Genomic DNA, 7,170 nt, shown 5'->3' on the forward strand with positions numbered 1-7,170 from the left:
TCCCTAGATTTGAGACTGGCTGTTTTCTTCCCACAGTCCTTGGGACTGGAGGAACATAGTAGACTTCATCTTCATCCCCTTGTTCACCCATGTCCGCAGGATTAGGGGCCTTCGAGCTAGAGGCTTTACCTTTTCCCTTTCGGCTCCTAGCTGAAGTGTTGGCCCTTTGACGGCGAGGCGGTTCCAGTGGTACTACCTCGCTTTCAGATTGGGCACGGCTGCCTGTGGCATGTTTTCCAAGCAGTATTGGTATCAGCCGATCATACCAGTAGCATGAGTTCTCTTTTTTGAATTCAGCATATGAGGAATTGGTCTAATGAAAAATAAAATAGCAGTCAGCACACCAATGAATTTAACCTAAACTACTATGTAACTACTTGTCAAACTAATAGGACAGTGAATGTATCAGATAAGTATAAATCTGAAGCAAACCAGTAACAATAGAGCAAGAGACAGCACATTAAATCTGTGAAAGCCAGCCTCAGCATATGCTAAATAGCAGGTATGAACTATTCTGAAATCTCGATATACTATTTGCATATTAAATCTATTGTATCCAACGAACCAGCAATCTCCTGGCCTCGAGACCATTGACTAAATTTGCTATTGAATTGTATTCAACAACACAAATAGTAACAGCTAAACTAAATGTCTAGTTGCATCAAATTTTTAAATCGTTGAATCAAGTGACAGAGTAAAAAAGCTGCAAAATCTACCAAGCTTTATAAGAATCAATCATAATAGCACATCTCCCATAGTAATGCACTACCGTTGTGGCCAAAGTGTGACAATGATTTTGCAGTAGGTCTGAATATATATTTTTGGTCAGCACCAAATGCTCAACAGCTCATTCGCTAACTCATTTGTCAACAGTTTGTTCAAATGAACAAGTATTCATGCCAAGAGCATCCTAAGCAAGTAAATTCACAAAAGTAAAGGCAGCTATAAGTGCATACCTATACCAAGTTTTTCCAGTGTTCGTCATCAGTAATGAAGCAGTAGCTGTCTGCAACCCACCCAACCCCAGTATCTGATTTTGAGGATATCCTACGCAGATTACAGAACAAATCCCATTTTTTCTTGATGTGATAGAATCTGGTCTGCAATTGCTGCCCAGTGACAGTCATGATGCCATTACTGACCAAATGGCCTGCCAACATGTCATAGTTCATCTCAAGTGACTTCTTGTTATCCCACCAGTTATTTTCCCTAAAGCTAACATAGGCTATGAGAAAAGTTTCGTCTATTGCATCGGTCCATTGAATCCTAGAAGCCATTTACTGAAATGTGTGGAAATGAAAAAATGTATGCGCAGGCCGGATATTAAAAAATAGTTTAAAGTGCTTTGGAAAAAAGAAATCAATAAAGGTCAAGCCAGAAGTACGAATTTAATTGGTCAATGTAGGTGGAAAGGCAGTTGATGTAGTTGTTGGAGGCAGTTGACAGGTAACAGGTGAAGCTACAAAATAGGAACAATAATTAGTAAGACTCATGTAATTCGCAACGAAAATGAGTACAAAATATATATACACATGGAAGAAGGACATACAATCGCAAGAAGACTTCTTCCTCTTGTTAGAGATCATAACCAAAGAGCTAACAATGGTAGAACTAAGTAGTGGCAGCAGCTGGACATGTGTATTATTATTTATCAATTCTAAAGCTTACCAAGTATGCGAAATAAATTCTTGGCTGACAAATAAATATAATAGCAAACAAAAGAACTATAATTAAGGACAAGGAATCTCAATGACTTAAATTTTTGTTAGGTTTGTCCCCCCTTATAGATGAAACAGTTGTCCAGTAAAGATTAATTTTTTATAATTTTGTTGTTGTGGATAAAGATATCATGAAACGACTGACAAAACAAGAGAGTAATTTTGAAAGTTAAAAACACTCAATGATGGGTAATACACGAGCTGATTCTGCCTTGACTTAATTTGATATTTTCAAAGAAATTCAGTTCTCTTAAGTGGATACATTTGTACAAATATTGTGTATAGTATGAGCCTTTATATACCTAGAATTAGTGCATCCTCTGACTCAAAATCAATACATTTATGCTGTTTTCACATTAATACTAAGCAGAAAATCGCATATCCTAACATTTTTTGGTACGTACTCAGTTGTTGACAACTATAATTGCTTTAAACTTTATGGTAACCTCTTCAAGATTTCCCAGTATGAAGTAAAAATGAAAACATTGAAACCATTTTCCTGCCACATTTCTATCAGCCGTTGGAGATTTTTTGAATTATTATATTGGTGAAATCCCATAAGATTGTAAAGACATGCTAGTTTTTTGGGTACAAATATTTTGGCTTGCAACAGTTTATAATGGCCAGAAGTTGCAAAAAACCCTGATTAAAGGTCAGGCAAAATAAAACATACCACACCATCTGAATTGTACTATAAGTGTAAATTACATCACAATATATACTTGAATTCCTTTGTTTCTGTAGTGAGAAGACAATCAATTCTATGTAAATAAAAGCCATGTGAATTGCAAATATTTTCGCATATATTTTCTAAGTTGAGGCATAAAAGAGGGACAATAGCCATAGCAAACAAGGAGACAATCCAACAAAGAAAACGACTGAAATTAGACCTGCTATTTAAAATTGGCAATAATTAGAAGTGTGACGCCCCCACTTCTCCCAAGGGCGAACCCGAGGGTATCAGCGGGACGCCTGCCTAGCTCGCGCCAGGAATCGATACTCTAAAACTAGAAAATAGAGTTCACGCCAAAAGTAAGATCTATGTACTCTATTATAGCTTCAAAGGTTGCATAAACTGGTACATCAAGTCATACATACCACGAGTATCAGAAAGTAAACCCTAAAATAGCTGATAACTACAACCACCACGATAACTATATGCATCTTACTAGTCAACTTATAACAAGGATTTCAACTATTCTCTAATCAAAAGACTAAACACCTTTCCGAGCGATCTCCGCATCGGCCTCCTGCTAAGGAAAACAAATGGAATGAGGTAAACTATATGCTTAGTGAATAATCAGGGGTTTAATTTTATCTCACATCCAAATAACAAGTAATCAGGTTATTTCACATCAATAACAAAAAGGTAACAACACAATGGTAGGATACAGGTGGCTCCAAAGCCAGTTCAATTCCCCGAGCTTGAACGCCTGTTGACACTCCGTCCACCAAAGTACTCATACACCGTAGACTCCACTTAACTTTTCCCTGTTCACCATATCAACCCCCACTGGCTAGTCAACAGCACACAGCAGCTCGAGCGAAACAAAATAACTTAGCTTTCGTCAAAGCTTTAACAAGGAACTAAATCCCAAGTTTAGCATGGAACTATTTTCGACCAAACCCCAGCTGGCTCGAATAGTTCGTCTAACCTTGGAACCGGGTTGGAACCAAGTCCTGAGATATTCAATCTCTCAATAGATGATATCTCTCAGCAAAGTACACAACAAAGTACTTATCCCAACAGCACACAGCAAAAAGGAGTTTAATTCAAGTTATGTAATCACCCCCATCAGCACACAGCAAAAGAGTGATACTCAAGTCATGTAATCACCCCCATCAGCACACAGCAAAAAGGGTGTTACTCAACATAACGCATGTATTCTCAAATATGAAATCAAAACAAAGGATGGGATTAGGTAGAGTGAGATAAAGTACACCATCGCCTAAGTACCCATTTAACATATACAAAGTACTTTAACAATTTCACATCAATAACAACCCAATTACTCACTGGATAAAGCTTGGCACGAAAAATGATACAATTCACTGAGATTGACCGTCACCGTCAAAAGCCTCACAATCTGTATTGACAGATTATATACACACATAAGTGAAATGGCTACACAATAGCAATTTATAACTTAAACGATCGAATACGGTCAAAAACGGTAAAAAATAATCAAAAAGGGTCAAAAATGACGTTAAGGCCAAAAGAATGTCGAAATTGGCCGAAACGGCCGGAATGATAACAAAATACCAAAAGTAGACCTAAACGGTCCAAAACGGCAAAAACGGTTGAGAAATGCACGTGCGCGTCCGTAAAAATGAAAATGGTACAAAACGGGTTACACAATTTTGCCCATAACTGGAGCTGTGGTTATCGGATCAAAATGTACTAGGTAGTGTCTCGAAACTTAAACAAAAGGTTACAACTTCTATGAAGATACCTCAACCCATTTTTCAGTGTATCCAAGTTAAATTTGCAAAATACAGAACTAGAATTCCAAAGGCTAGTTTATCTTTCTCGGGAAAATTTGGCGGCATGCCCTTTGTGTTTACCCATTTTCCAGCCATTTACGGTTTCAATATTTTCCTCAAACAAACTCAAAGTTACACACAAAATAATCTCATTTCAATAGCCGTTCAATAGGCTCAAGGTTATACAAGTACAAAATCAAGCTAACGACATGTGCGGAAATGAAGTTTAGCAAAAGACAGATTTGACGTTGTTTTGCGTAACGGACACAACAGAAGCTACGCTTATCGGATTGGGACGCAATTTATACTGTTTTGAAGCTAAGACAAAGGGCTACAATTTTTATGAAGATCACTTAGTCCAAATTCCAGTGTAACCCAGTCAAATTCCCAATTCACAGAACCAAATTCCAACTAATAGACCAGTTAACCGCACTACATTCAAATGGCCATATCACAAGTTACCAAAGTCCGATTAAGATATTCTTGGAGGCGTTGGAAAGCTCCAACATAGTACTAAAACTTTCATGTTTTGGCTAAAAGCTAATTCAGTACGTATCAAGGTGAACAAACGCAACCAACTTGGTATACTGTCAAAACTGTCTGCTGATTTTACTCCTAGGGCAGTCAGGGTATTTTCATCTTTTCACAGGTTACATTGCTCCGATTGAGCTGAAATTTTGTAGGCAACCACAAAATGTCATTATCTACAACTTTTATGTTTTGTACTAAGCCTAATTCAGCTTCTAACATACTGAAATGGAACCAGGCAGAACTGAAGCTACAATTTCCAGAAATCTGGAATTTTGATATATTCAAGCTATACTTCTCATTTTTACCTTAAAACTACCACTACTTTCTCCTTTAAAAGATTATATACCATATATTTACATCATATAACACTTAACCCACAAGAAACCCTAACTCAAAGTCATCCATCCAATCATCAAAATCACTTGAAACAAGCATCACAAGCGCAATACTACCATTAATACCCAACTTAATCATGATTAATGGAGAATGAAAGGTTGATCAGCCATTATACCTCAAGACAAGAGCTTGCAAGAATGATCCTCCACCTCTCCTTGAAATTTTTGGTTCCTTAAACTTCCCAAGCTTCCAAACTAGTGATTAATCGGTTTAGTTTTTCTTGGTTGCACTCAAAAGGTTGGATTCAAGGTAGAAGATTGAAACTCTCCTCACTATTTTGCCTCTCCTTGCTCTCGGCCAAAACAGAAAAAAAATGAGGAAGAATGAGCTCAAATGGAAGTTGAGAAAGCAAGACAAAAGGTTGGTCAAGGAACCATAGGTGGTTGACACTTGTCATCACCAAAACCAACTAAAATTTTGTTTTCTTTTCCTTGCATTTGGGCCACATAATTCGGTTATGTGGCTGAGGATGAGGGAGATATTTTGCAAAAATATCATGGGTATGTGGTGGTAGGGAAGTGGTGGGTTCAATCGATAGTGATCGATACCCGTCAGTTCGAGCCAATTTTCCTTAAATCTCGTATACTAGGATTTTTAACTTCTAATCACTAACTTATTATTATCACTTCTAATCATATAATATTTCCTCATCCAAAAGTCACTCTTACCTACCAAATTTGATCCTCACTCCGTATCGAATAGTCACACTACGAAAAAACGTGAAAATCTTAACTCGCTCTAACTTGAAAACGGACAACGAAAACCCTTACTTCTATATTCATTTACACTTATTGTGAGGTGATTGGGTAGTAGGGCCATAATAAATGAATAATTTTCAAATAAAAGGGCATTGTTAATTAAAACGTGAGGGGTTTTGCAATTTCATAAATTGAATTTAGGGTTTCGGTTGAAATATGAGAAATTCAACTAAACAAAAGATGATCCTAAAAGTTGGGGTATCCCAATCTCCCCTTCTTTAAAGAATTTCGTCCTCGAAATTGCAATCGACGAGCTAAGGGTTGGAATATTCGAATACCTCATTAACGAGTTCATCAGTAGTGGTAAAGATTACCTCAAGAATTAGTCACTCTATGTATCGCAATCCAAGATCCAACCGTATAATCCTTATCTCACGGTCTCAATGGTCTTTAAATATTTTGTAAAACGAGTAGAAGGAAACCTCAATACGATGGAAAAATAGGGAAGGTACCTTCGGTGATTGCCAAAGGGTCTGTCACCTCTTGGCTTCCTATTGCATAGGTCCTTGCTGGTACTTTCGGTCGATTACCGGTTGCATTGGTCGGCTTAAACGTGTTCCCTTCTGCCCTTGGCAAATTTTCTTCTTTTGGCAGGTGAGGGCACTGAGCAATCAGATGCTCAGAACTATCACATCAGTAGCATTTCCGTACTTGTCCTTTCTTCCAACAATTATCTTCTATGTGATTAGCAGCCCCACAAAATCCGCATGCCATTCTAGGTCCTGATGTCGGATCTCCTCGTGAGGTACTCCTTTGGGTCTCTATCCCTACCTGATTTTTCTCAATATTTTCTTGATTTGGCATCCCAGTGAATCGTGGTTCACCTATTCCTCGACCCTTCTTAGGTGGTGGCTCGCTCCTCGAGCTCTGTCCCTCAATATAATTACTTGTATCTAGGTGCTTTCTTTTCTTATCATGAAAGGCCTTTACTTGACTCTTAGTACTTTCAATTCTTTGTGCCTTTTCAATCGCTTGACTATAAGTCTCTAATTGAGCAGCTGCCAGTGCCTCTTGAATCTCCACGTTCAAACCCTGGACAAATCGACGAATTCTCCTTTGGTCTGTCAGTACTAACTCTGGAGCAAAATGAGAGAGTTTGGTAAATTGCGTCTCGTACTCCGCCACACTCATAGTCCCTTGATGTAGGCGTATGAACTCATCCTCTCATCTTTCTTGAACAAGTGGTGGTAAGTACTTCTCATTAAACTCACGGGTGAAATTAACCCATGTCCATGGGGTCTGCTCTCTATCCCACTTGGCTCGAATTACATTCCACCAAGCAC

This window comes from Coffea arabica, chromosome 5e, assembly GCF_036785885.1.
Source record: "Coffea arabica cultivar ET-39 chromosome 5e, Coffea Arabica ET-39 HiFi, whole genome shotgun sequence".
In the NCBI taxonomy this organism is placed as follows: domain Eukaryota; kingdom Viridiplantae; phylum Streptophyta; class Magnoliopsida; order Gentianales; family Rubiaceae; genus Coffea; species Coffea arabica.